This window comes from Bos taurus, chromosome 18 (assembly GCF_002263795.3).
Source record: "Bos taurus isolate L1 Dominette 01449 registration number 42190680 breed Hereford chromosome 18, ARS-UCD2.0, whole genome shotgun sequence".
NCBI classification, from domain to species: Eukaryota; Metazoa; Chordata; class Mammalia; order Artiodactyla; family Bovidae; genus Bos; species Bos taurus.
In genome coordinates, this window is record NC_037345.1 from 45,607,968 (window position 1) to 45,622,517 (window position 14,550).

At 45.2% G+C, this 14,550-nt stretch overlaps 1 long non-coding RNA gene across 1 annotated transcript; it reads right to left on the bottom strand.

Moving 5' to 3' along the window:
- Positions 1–10,538, bottom strand: LOC112442200 (uncharacterized). The gene is made up of 3 exons (XR_003030212.2): positions 8,634–10,538; positions 7,909–7,959; positions 1–6,579 (listed from the first exon to the last, which is right to left on the bottom strand). It is a non-coding gene; the product is annotated as an uncharacterized lncRNA (long non-coding RNA).
- Between the last annotated feature and the right edge of the window lie 4,012 nt (positions 10,539–14,550).

Genomic DNA, 14,550 nt, shown 5'->3' on the forward strand with positions numbered 1-14,550 from the left:
TAAAGGAAACATTTTTAATCTTACAGTACCTTGAGAAGTACAGTAGTTTCTGTACAACAGTTGGCATAAGGGGCTGGCATGCACATTCGCGTCTTTGAAAGTTTGCAACTTGAAGGGACTTACTGTCTGTGCATTAGTTTGCTAGAGCTGCTATGATAAAGTACCACAGATTGGGTGGTTTAACCAACACAAATTTATTTTCTCACAGTTCTGGAGCCTGGAAGTCCAATATTAAGCTATTGGCAGATTGGCCTCTCTCCTTGGCTTGCTGTGTCCTCAACATGGTTGTCCTTCAGTCTGTGTTGTCTGTGTCCCAATCTCCTCTTCTTATAAGGACGCCAGTCATATTGGATTAGGGCCCACCCATATGACCTCATTTTACCTTAATTATCTCTTTAAAAGCCCTATCTCCAAACATATCTCCAAACATTCTGAGACACTAGGGGTTAAAGCTTCAACATATGAATTTTGGAGAAACACAGTTTCACCCATAACCTAGGGAAATGTGACATGCACATAGGAAATTTTAAAATATTTAGATTTTAATGAATCTTTCTGAAGTTGACACCTATGTAACTAACTAGCACTAAAGGCAATATAAAAGAATATCAGCAGTACCCATTGTCCTGACTGGGCTTCCCAGGTGATTCAGTGGGTAAAGAATCTGCCTGCAATGCAGGAGAAGCAAGAGTTGTGGGTTCGATCCCCAGGTCAGGAAGATCCCCTGGAGGAGGGCATGGCAACCCACTCCAATATTCTTGCCCGGAGAATCCCATGGACAAAGGAGCCTGGTGGGCTGCAGTCCACAGGGTCACAAAGAGTTGGACACAACTAAAGCAACTGAGCTTCACTGTCCTGAGTGGTCCATCCAAGTCACCATGGGGTCCTCCCCCAACACCAAGAGGAAGCCAATATCCTAATCTTAAAAGTCAGTATTATCTGACTTTTGAATAGTTTTTCCTACAGTTTATGAGTCCCCAAAATAGAATTTGGTTGTAGCTGTTTTTGATCATTGTATGACTGGAATCATGTATTATGTCCTCTGTTTGGCCCTATATCTTCTTCAAAATAAATGCTTGTAAGCTTTGTCCATGTTATTCCATGTATCTGTGTATTATCCATTTTCACTGCTGTTGAGCAAGCAAATAACTATCCATTCTACTGCTGATGCACCTTTGTATTGCTTTCAGTTACCAGTAATCATAATGATGCTACTGTGAAAGTTTCTGTCCATGAATTCTGATGCATATAAAAATGTATTTTTATAGCATTTTACAAACTCTCCAGTTTACAAAGTGTATTTTTATAGCTGTTTATATCTTCATAAGGAAGATATAAATATCTTAAATATTTATGAACTTAATAGCAGAGCTTCAAAATATAATAAGGCAAGAACTGGCCAAACCAAAGGATGATGTACAAATTACAACCATAATTGGAGATGCTAACATTTCTTTCTCATGAACAGTTATAACAAGTGGACAATTTGCTCTTGGAGTAAGATTTCCATTGAGCACTAAAGGATTATTGAAATTTCCAACACAAGGGGGCTCCAGGACTGGCCTCGTGCTAACAGTGTTGAATAAAGATCTGTTCTGCTGCTTCTCCAAAAAAAAAAACAAGTGGACAAAAAAAAAGTACAAAAATTTTATCTTGACTTAATGGCTTATATAAACAATTCATCAACATTACCTGAACATACATTCTTTTTCAAGTAAAGATAGAATGTTCACAAAGGTGGGTGAAAAAATAAGTCAGCAAATTTCAAAAGACAGAATACATACAGTGGAATGAAAGTAGAAACCAAAAGCTAACATATCCAGAAAATCCTTTATAAATCAAGCAAGATATGCTTTTACATAACCAATGGGTCAAAGAAATAACAAGGAAAATTAGGAAATTAGAAATGAATGATAATTTAAAACAGCATATCAAAATTTGTGGAGTGTGGCTAGAGCAGTGCTTAAGGGAATGTTGCAGCTTTTTTTTTTTGGCCACCCATGCAGCCTGTGGGATCTCAGTTCCCCAAAACAGGGAACCTGCACCCCCTGCATTGGAAATGCAGAGTCTTAACTGCTGGACCACCAGAGAAGTCCTGGGAATGTTGAAACTTTAAGTATTTATATTAAAAATAAGATCTAAAAACAATTATTTAATTTTCCATTTTAAAAACAGAAAATCAAGTTAAATCCAAAGTAGAAATAAAGAAATAACAAATATAAAAGTAGAAGAAAACCTAGAGAAAATTAACAAGCAAAAGCTGGATTTTTTTGAAGATTAATAAAATTTATAAATATTTACTAAAATTGATCAAGATATAAAAAGAAAATTCAAATTACCAACATCAAGGAAGAAAAGGGGGGGCATAGCTACCGATCTAGAGGATGAAAAGCATAACAAGTGATTATTCTTCCAGGAAGAAACTTACAGGTCCAGATAATTTTCCTGGTGAATGTCATCAAATATATAAGGAAGATATTTTACCAGTGTTACATAAACTCTCAGAAAATAGGGAAAGGGGCAGCTTTTCCTAACTCAATGAGGTTAGCATTAGACTAATACTAAAACACAGTAACAAAACATACAGATTAATGTACATTATGAACATAGATATAAAAAGTCTTTTAACATTTTTGGAAATCAAATGTAACCAAAAATGAAAAGATGATCTACCATGGCCAAATGAAATTTGTAGCAGGAATGCAAGGTTAGTTTAGTATTTAAAATCAGTGTAATTTACCATCTTAAGAGAATAAAGGAGAAAAGCCAAGTGAATATCTCAAATATGTGTAAAGTGACTGACAAAGTTTAACATCCCTTGCAAAAAAAAAACAAAAAAAAATTCTCTCAGGAAAGTAGCAATTGGAAGGATTTCCTTTGTCCCAGAGCAAAGCAGGGCCGTGGAGTTATCACAAATTTCAAGAGATTATGCCTTGAAACATAAAACTTTTAAACTGCTGTGCATCTTGTCCTTGCATGTGAGAGAAGATCGCTCACAGATAACTATGTGGTTGGCCAAAGGACTCAAACAGAAGACAAGGTCTGATGGGATTATGCTGACAATTGTTGATCTCTGTCCTACATCTGAGAAGAGCAGAGAAGAGGTGGCCAGTGGGTGTCTTATGAGTTGAACCAATTCAGACCTCCTACTGTGCATTGCATGTGCTCATCAGAGGTGTGCCATGGTGCTGAGTCCCCTGAAGACTATAAAAATGGTCACTCATGATGCCTACATGAAGATGAGGCACCACCGTCTCTCTGGAATCAGACAGAGTTCAAATCCTGGCTTCTCTGCTACCATGCGTGTGACCTGAGGAAGGTTCTAAGGGTTAAATGCTGTTTTAATTTGTAAACTGTACAAAAAGAATTGAGAACCTGACTACCTGGAAAGGATGTTGTGGGGTGTAGCATCTGGTCAGGTCAGGTCTGGGTGCTATAGCCCCAGCTCAGAAAACTCCCCAGCTGGGGATGCTAGGGACTTGTAGCTTTCCAGGGTGACCATGGAGGTGGCACATCTAGAGAGGTCCGAGAAAGGGGTGATATCTGGTAGCCCTGAGCTACTAGCATGAGACTGGGAGGGTGTGGAGGTAAACTGTGTGGTTAGTGGTGGCCAACTGAAAGGTAGAGACTGGAGTTTATTGCACCCCATGCTGCTTGGTCACTCCTTCCCCAACTTAGCACGTGCCCTGCTGCAGCCATCCTGGGCCACCTGGGTGCTGCAGTATCCGCAGGAAACAGAGCCCACCCCTGTCTTGTCCATCACTGTATCTCTTACACTGACCTCAAGTAAGCCAGGCCCCACTTTTGCAAGATCCAGGTTGCTCCAGCACTTGGCTCTACACAGGCTCTGCCTTCCTATGATTCACAGAGAAAAGGCCAGCAAACCCAGAGGCAGTGACTACTGTCCCAGGTCAAGTGCTGAGGAGGCTGAAGACCCCATGCCCTGGTGGTCCCCGTTCTACTGGCATCAAGCATCAGCAGTCCTGAGCAGTTCCCACTTAGCACAGAGGGCATCTGGTCCCAAACAACTGCAACCAGGAATGGGAATCTCAAAGGGACAAGGGAAGGGCCACTGGGTCCTGCCCTTTGCCCTCTGGCACCTTTTCCCCGTCCTCTGCTGGCATGACCCCACTCAGTTACCCATTTCAATGCTGTGTCACAGCATCAAGGCAAACAATGCATGGTTTGGCTTGGTAGGGCAAGTATCTAGCAGGCAGCTCCAAACTGAGTCCTGCACCCCCAGGATCAGACAGCAAGCACAGTGCTTTCCAAGGGTAACGTTCTTAGCATGGTTCTGCCCTCCCCCTTGCCAACTCCTGTTCCAGACTAGCTGTCACCCAGTTGACCATGTTCCTCCCTCACTCCACTAGCCAGCCACTCATTGCTTCATCACTTCCTCTGCTGGAGTCAGCCAGTCTTCAGACTCAGCCTGCTCTGGGATTGTATAACCAACAAGGACACAGCTCTCCTCTTCCAGGCTTTTATCTCCTGGTTGCCCCCAGGATCTAGTGTCAGCTCCCTCCCATTTGACCAGGCCCAACCCAGTGTGGAACAGGTTCTAGCCTCTACCAGTCTACCTGCATTTCCGCCAGGACCCCTGTCCCCAACTTTGAACCTTTCCTTTAGCTCAGGAGTCACCTCGTTCACATCTGAAGTCCCTGACAGGCTACAGCAGGGAGTCCCTCTCCCCATTGGCTCTGACTTTACTAGCCTATCCATCACTGCTTTTGCAGTTGCTCTTTCAGTAGACAAGGAGTCAGCCAACTGGGCATCCAAGCCCACCTTTGACTCTGATTAAATTGGTATGGCTACAATGCCCCCTTTCCAGGCTCCTCCTGACAGACTGCCCCCTGAACAGTTTTGATATCACTTCCCCTTTAGGAAACATAGAAATCCCATTACAAGTTCAAAACTTAACCTCTACTGCAGCCCAGGTACCCCATGGGGACTTAACTCAGTTTTTGCATATATGACATCCCTATGTTCCATCTTTGGCATCACTGTCAACACCTAGCCAGCCTTTGCTGGTACATCTGGTGTTTTTCCCCATTTGCCCACCTGCTACTTCTTGCCCCAAGCCATCAGCAGGATGCCCAGCACCAGGCACAGCTCACCTTTAGTTAACACCACTCCAGACTCAAATCTATTCATGGCACATACAGCTCCTTCAGGTAATGACAGCTCAGGGGTCATTGTGTTTGCCCCAGGCCCCAGCTCCATGTCTGAAGCACTCAGCTTTAGGACAGAGCTGAGCACCACCACTCTTGTTGGGGGAAGGCTTAGGACCTGAACAACAGGGTTTTGCCAGCCTATAGCACCTCTGTTCCAATTAGAGAGGCCAGCACTACTAAAAGCAAAACTTTCCTGGGAGACACTTTTCTTTTTTGCCTAAAGTCAGACCACCTGGGACTCACCCAGCCAAAGCACCCCTGTTCTTGTTAGAGGAGATAGCATCACTGAGAAGGAGCATGTATCAGCCTCCTTCCTGCATTCAAATCACCCAGAAACCATGCAGCCAAAGTACATCAGTTGCAGTGGGTGGGGTCAGCACCTTGCCTGTATTTGGAGGCCCTACATTTCCCTACAATGAGAACACAGGCGTTGCAACGGAAGAGGCCAGAACAGTAACTGTGATGCAGTCAGCCTTCTCTTGCTGTGTCTGGTCAGAGTGCTTCAGACCCATAGGGCCAGAGCAAACCTGTTACTCCTGGAGAAGCCTGCATCACTGAGAGGAAACACGTACCCAGAGGTACTTTTCTTCATGCCTTCTGTCAGATACCTCAGGGCCAATGGCCACGAAATATCCATTGCAATGTGAGGGGCTGGTGCCACATCTGTAGCTGAAGAAACCACTGTCCATGAATACAGTCAGAGCATCTGGGGTGCATGAGTCCAGGGTATAGGTGGTGCAATGGGAGGAGACAGCACCACACCTGCATTTGGACACACTTCTAGTTCCATCATCATTCAGAGCTGTGGCGGCATGTGGGGGGAGAGGGTGGTATACTCCTGACCAGAGCATATCTGTTGCAATCAGATGGGACAACATCATACACCTTCAGAAAGACACCTCTAGTCTTGCCCTCAGTCAGAATACCAGGGGTCTATCCAGCCAGGGTACTCTCTTTGACTTTGTAGGAGCTGAAATCACTGAGAAGATACCAGTTTCAGGCATTTTTTTCACCTACCTTTGACCAGATCAAATGTGCCTCTTTGGTGGATCCAGCAAGCAGTCGTCTTGCCTATGGGGCATCTTAATCACCTACCCAGGGATCTCTGGGAACAGAAGTGTGGTGGACAAAGCCATTTCTTCTCGTGCAAGAACTAGGATCTCAGCAACTAGGAAGTGAAAGTTTCCTCTAGAATGGCAGGTGAACTCTGTTCCCCATAAATGGATCTTGCTTTGCCGGGAACAGTCTCAGTCCTTCTAGTTATGTCAAACAAACATAACCTATTCTGTGTTCTCCGAGAACCAGCTAGAGGCCAGACATCTCAGGGTGATGTCTGTGTCTATATCAAAGGTTTGTGGATCCAGGTGTACTTGTTACAAATCAGCACACTGGCTTGAGAAGTTCCACTCTAGAAAGAAGAGACAGATATGTATGTATCAACTATGCAATACTGGTTTCAACTGTTAGCCTGGAAGACTTAAGCTCTAGGTCAGTTTTCCTCTAGTCTTGGAACTGACAGGACAGCCATTGCTACTTACAACTGTCCCCCTTTCCTCTTACCCACTGGCTTCAATGGGTTGTTATCTTTCTTTCCCAGATATAATGTTATACATAAATTGTTCTTGTTAATTGGTTCTCAGCTCAGGTGTTTTTGCTCTTTTTTTTTAAAAATTGGACTATAATTGCTTTACAAGGTTGTGTTGGTTTCTGCTGTACAACAATGTGTGAATCAGTTATATGTATTCATATATATCCGGGCTTCCCTGGTGGCTCAGATGGTAAAGAAACTGCCTGCAATGATCCTGCGCTACACCCCATAGCTACCTGATGTGTGTCTCCTGTCCAAGTACCTGGGAGAAGATCACTCACAGAGTCGGCTGCATGTCTTAATTAGGAAAAAAAAAAATGCCTGAAGGTACTATGCTGACAGCTGTTGGCCTCTGCAAATGTGAAGGTAAGAAAGAAAAATAAAAGGCATGGAGATTAAAGCATGAGTGAAACTAGCTTCATTCATAGTAAACATTGTTGGGTATGTAGAAAATCCTAAGAAATCCATAAAGAAACTACAAAAGTGAGGTGATTTTAGCAAGGTCTCAGTATACAAGATCATATACATGTCTGGCTCAGACAATAAAGAATCTGCCTGCAATGCGGGAGACTGGGGTTCCATCCCTGGGTTGGGAAGATCCCCCTGGAGAAGGGCATGGCAACCCACTCCAGTATTCTGGCCTGGAGAATCCCCATGGACGGAGGAGCCTGGTGGGCTACAGTCCATGGGGTCGCAGAGTCAGACACGACTGAGTGGCTAAACAACAACCGTGGAAGAGCTATAGACAGAAAACTATGAAACAGTGGTTGCAAACTTTTTCTTAAAAGTCCAGATAGTAAATATTATAGGCTTCATGGATCACATGTTCTCTGTCACATAATCTCCTCTCTGTGTGTATTAAAACTCTTTAAAATTTTGACACGATCCTTAGCTCTTATCAAAGCAGGCTATGTGTTGAATTGGCCCAACGGCCTTGGTGTGAGCCCCTAGTACAAAATGTTGCTGAGAGGAAAGAAAAAAGACCTAAATATATGGAGACATATACCATCCTTGTGCCCTGGAAAACTTAATATTGGTAAGTTTCCAATTTTGACAAAGACTCTGAAACCTAGTCTATGGAATTATTGTAAGAAATATTGGTGCCCTTGGGACATAAGGGTTTTTAAGACAAGTAGATCCTGTACCTACCTAATGTGCATCTCCTGGAAGAAGATAACTCCCAGACAGCTGCATGATTTCCTGCAAGAGTCAATTAGAAGAAATAATTTGCCATGGGGAGGCACTGACAATTAGTAGTCCCTCACTACATCATCTGAGGAGACTGAGGCCCAGTGTAGCCAATGGTTCACTCACAAGTTGAACCAAATCTGACCTCCTAGTGGGCAGTGCATGTACTTGTTACAGGTGAATCATAGTGCTAAGCATCCAAAGGACTACTTAAAAAATAATATATGGATATCCCCAGCAGTCCAGTGGTTACGACTCTGCCTTCCAATGCAGGGTGTACAGGTTCAATCCCTGGTCAGCGAATTAAGATCCCACATGCCTCACAGTCCAACCAAAAATAAATAAGTCTCAGAAAAGTATTTTAAAAAGTGAAAAGTAATACATGACATGTACATGACAAGGAGGCACCCTAGTCTGATGGTTGGTATTATGGTCTATAGAATTAGTCAGCTTGTGTGAAGTCCTACCAGGGTTACTGCCATCTATGTGAGCTGAAGAAAGTTCTAGGATTTAAATAGTGTTATCCAATTTGTAAAAATAAGAGACCCTGCCCTCCAGGGAGGGCTGGTGTGGAGTGTGGCATCCCGGCAGGTCAGAATACCTGGTTGCTACCTCAGAAACCATCCCAGCCCAGCTGGTGCTACTCTAGGCTGGCACCTTTCCAGGGTGGCCACATAGGTGCTCACCTTCAGGGTTTGGAGAGGCACTGCAGAGGTTCCTAGGGCTTCCCTGGTGGGGAAAGACTGTAAAGAATCCACAGGAGACTCAGGTTCGATCCCTGGGTGGGGAAGACTCCCGGAGAAGGAAATGGCTACCCACTCAAGTATTCTTGCCTGGAGAATTCCATGGAAAGGAGCCTGGCTGGCTACTGGTCCACAGGGTGGCAGAGTCAGACATGACTGAGTGACTAACATACATATACATACAGAGGTTCCTAGAGGTTGGTGTCCTGAGCCCCAAGCTACCTGCATGTGGGTGGGGGGCAAGCTTGGGGGCGGTGTGTGGGACGTTGACATAAACTGGGGTTTTCTGTGGCGGTCGACTGCAATGAGGAGGCTGGGGATCGGGGGCTCTCGCCCGGTGCTGCTCTGTCCAGTGTCTCTCAACGCCTCAGCACTTGCTCTGCGGCAGCCTCCCCTGCCCCCTGCTTTCATCAGTCACCCGGGAGACAACGCGGCCCTTTCCCCCTCCCAATCCGGGCACCTATACCTAGCCCTCCCGGTGAGCCTGGTCCCCGACTCCAGGAGGGTCTGGGCGGCTCCAGGACTCTAGCTCGGAGCTGACACTGCCCTCCAGCTACCCGGAGGGAAAGAGCTGGAAGATCCAGAGGCAGTGATGCGCCTGGCCAGTCGCTGAGGCTGCGAACCCCGGGCCCCGGGTAGGTGGGCAAACCCAGTTCTGCTGGCGTCGGAGCATCCACAGTCCTGAACAGTCCCTATATAGCGCCGGGGTACATCTAGTACCAGAGACCTGCAAGCACGTACTGGAACTCTGACGCGACGGAGAGTCCCGTTGGGGCCGTTGGCCTCGCCGTTTGCCCTTTGTCATCTTTTCTGCGAGCCCATGGCTCGTGTGCGCTCGGCTCGCGCGCGCGCTCTACTCGCGCGCCGCTGTCACGCTTTCCAGTGGTATCTCATAAGCATTGGGCGCGTGCCTGGCCGCGGAGGGGTCTGAAGCTAGGAAACCTCTCGCAGTTCTTTATTCCACTCCAAGGATTTGCCGGCAGCCACAGTGCTCTTCAGGGCAACTTCTTTAGCCAGCCTCGCTCCCCGCCTCCGCTCACTGCTCACCGGTGTTTCGCATCTGGCCTGGATCAACCCCCACCCACACCGCGTCCCTGTCTCTCACCTCGGCTCTGCTTGCAGATTCCTCTATGGCAATTTCAGGTCTTCACCTCTTGGTGTTTCATCGCCCCTAGGAGGCCGTGTCCGATTCCACAGCCTCAGTGCTCCTCCCTGGGGCCCTTTTCTCCGGGTCCGGACTCTCGGAAGAAGCAGCCGCTGTCCACTTGCACCACCCACATGTTCAGTCACACGGGAGGGATAAAGATCCTTCCAGAAAGGCGCAAATCCTCTCCTGTTTGCCACCTGAGCAGGTGAAGTCTTTGCAATCCAGTTACCCTTCCAGACCTTGTCCAAATGAGACTGACCTGAGATCCCAGGGATAGGGGAGGAAAGGGGTGTATAAGGAGGAGAATGAAAAATGACAGAGAAGCTTGGTGAGAGAAGCGTCCCCGCCCCAAAGCAGGAGGAGTACCATCAGCATCTAAGTCCTTGGAGACTGGAGACTATTTCTCTCTGGTAGAGTCCTGCACCCCTTAAGAGAAACCTCCATTTCCAGTGCCCAGAAGACACTGAGTAAGAGAGCCCATCACCAAAGGTCATGCCATCCCTAGCTCTTATAGCCCTGCTGGAGGCTTCACCTCTCCTTTAGAGGACTGATCTTGAGACAGGCTAGGACCTGGGACTCTTTGCTGAAATGCTTGAACTTAGACACAGCTCTCTTCAAGCAGCAAAATACAAAGAAACAGTATGGGACTAAAAACAACTTCATGCATGCACCTTTGGGACAAATTCGCGGCAAAAGACAAAAAGAGTGCCTAGAAAATTCACCACTTTTGAAGAGCCTGGAACAGAAGCAGGGAGTCGGTAGCAAAAGCAGGGTACTTCCAGTGAAACTGAAAGTGTTAGTTGCTCAGTCGTGTCCTTCGCGACCCCATGGACTGCAGCCTGCCACACTCCTCTGTCCGTGGAATTCTCTAGGCAAGAATACTGGAGTGGGTAGCCATTCCCTTCTCCAGGGAATCTTCCCCACCCAAGGATTGAACCCAGGTCCCCTGCACCCCGTATAAGGAACAAATTCAGGGAGCAAGCAAGCAAGGGGACCTGCTGTTTGTTCTCACTCCACTCTGCTACAGTGGTAGCCCCGGTAGAGCCTTGCCTGAATTACTTGTCTGGCCTCTAGTCAATTTCTATTGGTTGAAGAAGGCCAAGAACCCTAGTCAGTAACAGTCTTGAACGTAGCAGGGTTGTTTGGCCTGCTCTCAGCTTCCCAGGTGGCTTAGTGGTAAAGAATCTGCCTGCAACCCAGGATACTCAGGAGATGCTTTTTCAATTCCTGTGTCGGGAAGATTCCCTGAAGAAAGGAATGGCAACCCACTTCAGTATTCTTGCTGGAATAATCCCATGGAAAGAGGAGCCTGGTGGGCTACAGTTCATGGGGTTGTAAAGAGTCGGACACAACTGAGCACACATGCATCCTGCTCATGCTGCTAAACAGATATTTTAAAAAGTTTGGTGAAGGCCACCCAGCTCTCCCACCTCCCTGAAGTCAGAAGAAGACACAGGGAGTAAAGCTTCCAGATGCTTTGTTAAGAAGGAACTTTTCTCCCACATCTGCCAGTCGTTAGCTCTGTAAACAAAAATCCCCATGCCTCTATTGCTGTCACTGCTACTGTTTTGTTTTTTTGGTGATGGTGGTGCTATCCAAGCCCCTCATTCTCTGTTGCCCCCTTCACCTCCTGCCCTTAATCTTTCCCAGCATCAGGGTCTTTTCCAGTGAGTTGGCTCTTCCCATCAGGTGGCTAAAGTATCAGGAGCTTCAGCTTTAGCATCAGTCCTTCCAATGAATATTCAGGATTGATTTCCTTTAGGATTGACTGCTTTGATCTCCTTGCTGTTCAAGGGACTCTGAAGAGTCTTCTCCAGCACCGTATTTCAACAGCATCAATTCTTCCACACTCAGCCTTCTTAAAGGTCTAACTCTGACATCTATACATGACTACCATAGCTTTGACTAGACAGACATTTGTCAGCAAAGTGATATCTCTTCTTTTTAATACACTGTCTAGGTTTGTCATAGCTTTTCTTCCAAGAAGCAAGTGTCTTTTAATTTCATGGCTGCAGTCACCTTCCACAGAGATTTTGGAGCCCAAGAACACAACATCTGTCACTGCTTCCACTTTTTCCCCTTCTATTTGCCATGAAGTGATGGGACCAGATGCCATGATCTTGGTTTTTTGAATGCTGAGTTTTAAGCCAGCTTTTTCACTCTCCTCTTACACCCTCATCAAGAGGCTCTTTAGTTCTCTTTACTTTCTGCCTTTAGAGTGGTATCATCTGAATATCTGAGGTTGTTTATAGTTCTGCCAGCCATCTTGATTCCAGCTTGTGATTCATCCAACCTCGTATTTGGCATGATGTACTCTGTATATATAAGTTAAATAGGCAAGGTGACAACACACAGCCTTGACACACTCCCTTCCCAATTTTGAGCTAGTCTGTTGTTCCATGTCCAGTTCTAACTGTTGCTTCTTGACCTGCATACAGGTTTCTTAGGAGGCAGATAAGGTGGTCTGGTATTCCCAGCACTTTAAGAATTTTCCACAGTTTGTTGTGATCCACACAGTTGGAAATTTTTAAACACTCATGAACAACCTCCAGATCAAAGGGGAAATTCCTAAATTGAATTTTTTGTGCAAACCAAACACAAAATAATCACAAAAACAAGGTTACAAGAAAGCTCTAAAGTTGTCGTGTTAATTATTTAGTTATTATTGTGGGCCTCCCAACTTTCCTTTCTATAATCTGCTTTGTGATGCCAGGGCTGGGACTCCTCACAGACTCCTGTGGCAGTTGGTCCCTCCTCCCAGGAAAATGGATAAACAAACTCTGGTATATCCATACAATGAGTCACCAGAACAAAATAAAATGGAATGAATGATGGACTTAGGTAAGAACTTAGATTGATCTAAAAATCATTATACTGACCCAAAAGAGAGGAACACAGAAGGCTACCCTAAGGAATGCTTCCATTTGTATGAAATGGAAATGGAAAAACTAACTATAATGTCAAAAATCAGATCAAGCTAGATATGTGGAGGGACTGACAGCAAAAGAGCAAAAGAGAATTTTTAAGAAGATTAAACATTACTAGATTTTTATCTTAAATACCCTGTTATTTACCCCAGTGAATATATTTGGCAAAACTTACCATACTCTATATTTAAAATAACTACATTTTATTTTACATACATTTTACCTCGAAGACTTAACTGGAAAAAATTGAAGCAAGAGTAAGAAGTATCATCCTAAAGTCATTGTTTTATGAGTAGATTTTTACTACACAGATGAAATCGACCATTGTTGTGGCAGAGAAGGCTAAATTTTCTTCATAACTGTTACAAAAGTTTTCAAACATTAAAAAATTATTGAGCAATGAAGTTAATAATGTTAATGTAGAGGTGTAGTAGAGAATAGGAAGATGGAAAGCAGGGGAAAACAAGGTAAGAAAGAAGCAAATCAGCAAGCAATCTTGAGTGGATGAAAGACTTGGTGAACGACTATACAGGCAAGAGCCACAGGCTCTTTTAAGAGCCATGCCAACATCCTCTAATAAAAACTTCATGGGCCATGAGACCCGAAACTCCTAGGACCCATGTCTAGACTTCAGGAATCTGATCTCAGCCAGGTCAATCAGACACACACACACACACACCCCTCCCCTATCAGCAGGCAGGTCAGCACAGAGAAAGAGCAGTTCAGCCCTTGGGGAGGATCACTCATGGGTGGGCTATCCTGGCTCCTCATGGCTGGCAGTTCCCCAATCTGCTCACTGCTGTGTCTCTGGATTCAGTCAACCCCTCCCACCCTAGTTCTTCAAAAATTGCTCCAATATAAGTTAGTTTTAGCTGCTCTAGATTTCCACATGAATGGGAACATGCAGTGTGGACTCATGTAAGGCTTCTTCCATTTCAGTTCAGTTCAGTCACTCAGTCTTGTCCGACTCTTTGAGACCCCATGAATCGCAGCATGCCAGGCCTCCCTGTCCATCACCAACTCCCGGAGTTCACTCAGACTCACATCCATCGAGTTGGTGATGCCATCCAGCCATCTCATCCTCTGTCGTCTCCCTCTCCTCCTGCCTCCAATCCCTCCCAGCATCAGAGTCTTTTCCAGTGAGTCAACTCTTCGCATGAGGTGGCCAAAGTATTGGAGTTTCAGCTTTAGCATCATTCCTTCCAAAGAAATCCCAGGGCTGATCTCATTCAGAATGGACTGGTTGGATCTCCCTGCAGTCCAAGGGACTCTCAAGAGTCTTCTCCAACACCACAGTTCAAAAGCATCCATTCTTCGGCGCTCAGTGTTCTTCACAGTCCAACTCTCACATCCATATGTGACCACTGGAAAAACCATAGCCTTGACTAGACAGACCTTTGTTGGCAAAGTAATGTCTCTGCTTTTCAACATGCTATATGGTCATAACTCTTCTTCCAAGGAGTAAGCGTCTTTTAATTTCATGACTGCAGTCACCATCTGCAGTGATTTTGGAGCCCAAAAAAATAAAGTCTGACACTGTTTCCACTGTTTCCCCATCTATTTCCCATGAAGTGATGGGACCAGATGCCATGATCTTCCATTTAGTAAACTGTTATTTTGATTCATCCCTGTTGTTTGTTGCCTGTTATCAGGAGTTCTTTCCTTGATAGTTGAGCAGTATGAATTCTTTGTGATTTGCTTTTCTATCCTCTTGTGGGTTGGCACCAGACGTATTTCCAGATTTTATTAAAAATTAAGCTCTTTGCAAAAGTGCAAGCATTTTTGT